This window comes from Ranitomeya imitator, chromosome 4, assembly GCF_032444005.1.
Source record: "Ranitomeya imitator isolate aRanImi1 chromosome 4, aRanImi1.pri, whole genome shotgun sequence".
Taxonomy (NCBI): Eukaryota; Metazoa; Chordata; class Amphibia; order Anura; family Dendrobatidae; genus Ranitomeya; species Ranitomeya imitator.
In genome coordinates, this window is record NC_091285.1 from 389107500 (window position 1) to 389111536 (window position 4037).

The 4037-nt window shown below is 42.0% G+C and overlaps 1 long non-coding RNA gene across 1 annotated transcript; it reads right to left on the bottom strand.

Moving 5' to 3' along the window:
• Positions 1-1771: 1771 nt before the first annotated feature.
• Positions 1772-3021, bottom strand: LOC138674134 (uncharacterized). Its single transcript, XR_011320503.1, has 2 exons — positions 2507-3021; positions 1772-1873 (listed from the first exon to the last, which is right to left on the bottom strand). It is a non-coding gene; the product is annotated as an uncharacterized lncRNA (long non-coding RNA).
• Positions 3022-4037: the final 1016 nt, after the last annotated feature.

Sequence of the window (4037 nt, forward strand, 5' to 3'; positions counted from 1 at the left end):
GATAAAGAGTCCTGAAAGTTATGATGTGACCACAAAGAGCCCTGATATCAACATCATCAAGTCTATCTGGGACTACATAAAGTGACAGAAAGATTTGCACAAACCTACAGCTTCAGAAGATGTGAGGATAGATATTCAAGATGTTTAGAACAACCTGCATGTCAAGTTCTTTCAAAAACTATGCAATTGATGTAATTTGATCTTAATGAATTGTTCTTTGAACTTAATGAGATTGTTAATTAAATATGACAAGTCCAAAATTGCTGAAGTGCAAAAAAATATAGAGGAAAATAACATCAGTCTTGATTAATTCAAACTTACACCAAGTTTTGAAACCTCGCTTTCAAAATTGAAAGAAAATGTCGCTGCACTTGAAACAGACATTATGGATCCTAAAAAAAGAAAATTTGAAAGAGACACAAAAGATTATGCCACTGATAAAGTATATGACTGGGGTCTCTGGAATAAACCCTATAGATCGCCAAGACCAATTCTTAAAAATAAACCAGCTCGCAACAAATCAACCAACAGAGCACAGGTCAGCTTTTTGTCCTCAGACCCAGATTCTTCGGACACTTATGCCAGCTTATTGGATGTCTCTGTAGAAAGTCATACTAATGAAAATAGAAAGAGTCATTTCTCAAAAAACGCAAGAGAAGAGGTGGGAGGAAACATAAAAAATCAACCATACATGGCTACACGCCAAAAGAAGAAGAGACATCAGTAACTAAAGAATTTAGTCTGGTAAACCTTTCCTCGCAGACATTGACACAAGATCAATTAAATGTAATTGCGTTAGTGTAGGAAGGTGGTGCTGTTATGGACAGTAAGAAACACGCTGTCACTTTAAGAGGCTGCATCCCCTTGTCTGGTGTGAGATGGAATGGTCTGCTTCCCCCCTGCTCTAATCATTGTGATGAACCAGTCAGTGCAGTGTGGAGGGGTGGAGCTGAAGCAACATGTGTGAGAAGAAGCTGATACAGGAGACGGTGTGCTGTTTTTGCTGCAAGAAGGGTTACACAGCTTGAGACGGACTGCGTTTTGAAATAGACTTTTCCAGTTACAGCAAAGGTGGCTGTTCTGTGCTAGTTTGTGAAGCCATCAAGATACTGAGAAGGGGACTTACAGTTTCCAGGAGCATCCCTAGGATCCAGAAGCAAGGAGAAGACCACGCTTCGCAGAGCTGACAGGAATCCATGCGCACCACCGTGTTGGACTTCTGGGGGCCCCCCTGGGACTGGACCTGTGTCCCTAACATCACCGTGAGTTTGTTCCTGTATGGTGAACCAGTGAAGGTCTAGTGTAGGCTTCAGTAGTTAGAACACGGTAGAGGTGTGGCCTGCGTAGTAAAGGTCAGGGAGGTTATACATAGAGTAGGATCGATATTTGTTGTATTGTTTAAAGTTGCTTGTGAGACAGATTTTGAGTTTGTAATTGTTGAAGCACTGTGCTATTTTACCGACAAGATAACTCATGTGCATTATCTTTTGCTATTGTAATCCCTTGTTTGCACCTTCCTTGCCCCTTCCATACCCTGTTTCCCAATAAATCACCCTTTGTTGTTTGCACCTTATCTTGTGTACAGTAGTCTTCCTGCACAGTGGTTGTCCCCCGGCCATCGCTTCAAGTGGCGCTGCGAGCAGGGTACTGTCACCAAGATGGAATAATAAACAAAACACGGCACTCTGCTAGTTGGTGAGAGATGGTGCTCAAGTAGGGTCTCCAACCCGTCAGTCAATGTATACAATAAACTTGGCACTCAAAACGGTAGTAAGGTGAAGTTAATCAGCTTTATTGCAAGTCCCAGATACAGTTTCGACAGTTAAACGTTTTCGGTCCCACCGGACCTTCTTCAGAACAATTTCCAATTTATCTGATGCAAAATACCAACAAAGGCATATAGAACAATATTTTAGTTTCTGTCTGGTTACACAATATCACATATTAAGTGCAAAAATTAACAAAAGATATGTCTACAAAAGAAAGCAACAAAAAAAATAATAAAACAAGGGCAGAAAAATATCAAACAAATTTCAAAACCAAGTATATACAAAATACACGATAATTAAGCGGATGCTACCGCAGCCTACGATTAACTCCAAGGACTAAACATTTAATGGAGATCTGACTCAGAAAAATTGGATATAGTATACTATGCTATAAAGAGCCCCTATGAGAAAAGGATATATGTTCATAGGTGAGGGGTGGAGCTCCCACGTGGATCAGAAATGAAGTGACGATATTTATTCATCTTTATAGCCTGATAAACTTAGTGCATGGTATAACGTGCCTAGGGAGATAAAGCATATAGGGTGTTGAAATCTAAACACAGACTTAACCTATATATGGAAAATAGAACAAGAGTACCTGGTAGTGGTGCTAAATGGTATGAGGTAAGATTGAAGCTGTGGATTAAAGTGTGTAGTGAGGATGAAGAGCCATGATGAATGGTAAAAAATGAATAAAAATAAATAAAAAATGAAGTGTAAAATGAAAAATGAATCACCTGGTTAAGCTGGTTACAACGTGTGGAAGGAAAAATCACCTTCTTACGCGAAACTGTGGAGTAATGCTGTAAAAAGTAAAAAATTACCAGAGGGAGAATGTGAGTGGTGGTGAAAATAATGCAGCATGTGGGATAAATGTCCTTAAGAGAGGGTTGACAGGGGGCTTACCAATAAATGAGAAAACGAAAGGGCTCTAGGCGAACTAAGTCGCTAATGGAGTCTGTGGCCCATAATCTGCGTGATAAGGAAGCACACAATAAGATAAATGCCTGACCACCGTGTCTAATCAGACCGCTATCTAAGGACGCTGCATGTGGGGACCAGCCCGACTTACCAGGGTGAGGAGCTCAGATATGCGTGGCACCGGATCGCCAGAGAGGGACGCACTGAATGCCTGGGTATTACTTCCGGGTTTAAGTGCAGTCTGACGGGTCACATGGTGCCACACGTCATCACAGAAAAAAACGGGACGCTCTAGCGTTGTAATTTGCTCTAAAATGTGACGTTAGATAGTGCTATAAAGCGAAACGCTGGAGCGTTGTAATATGCTCTAAAAATGAGACGCAGGAGAGTTATATAAGTGTCTGCTGTCTGTGTAGCGCGCTGGAGCGCAATATAAAGAAAGAAGGAGCTATATGAGCGTGCTATGAAGCTGTGAGCGGGAGGTTGAGGGTAGAAACCTTCAGTAATAGTGTACTGAGTGGCATCCTATATACTATATACTATACCGTGAAGAGTGCAGGGTGCCACGAGGGAAGCATAAAGAGGGAAGAGGTTTTAGCGATTCTAAAAAGATAAAGAAAACAGGATTAATACTGACATATCTTATTGAGCAAATGTCAACCACATGTTCAAGCATAATACAAGGGTACAGCTTAGAGGAAACTAGATGTATCAAAATCTCTATTAAGGCCTTTCGGTTCTAAAGTCTGTAAAGTGAAAATCCAATAGGCCTCACGTTTCTTGAGCAGCCTTGTCCTGCTCTGTCCCCTTCTCCCTTGGTCGACATGTTCCAATACCTGATAGCGTAGTTGGGCAACGCTATGGCCCGTAGTACGGAAATGGTGTGGGAGGGGAAGATGGTCCCTGTTACACCGTATGTTCGACTTATGTTGTGATACACGATCACGTATGGCTTGAGTAGTTTCTCCAACGTATGCCAGGCCGCAGGGGCACTTAATGATGTAGATAACATACGAGGAATCACAAGTGAAGAAGCCACGTATAGGAATGCCTTTTCCAGTGTGCGGGTGGAAGACCTTGTCTCCCTTATGGACGTTATTACACTGCAGACAGTTTAAGCAGGGAAAAGTTCCCTGTTTTTGAGTGCGTAGAAAAGTCTGTCTAGGTACTCGAACGTCGGAACCTACATCAGCCCTCACCAACTTGTCCTTAATGTTGGTTGGGCGCCGGTAACAAGACAGGAAAGGTTGCTGAAATTCTGGAACTCTAGGATAGCTCTTGCTTAGGATGTTCCAATGACGGTGGATTGAGGCCTGAACCCGTTTTGAGAATGGATGGTATGTATTC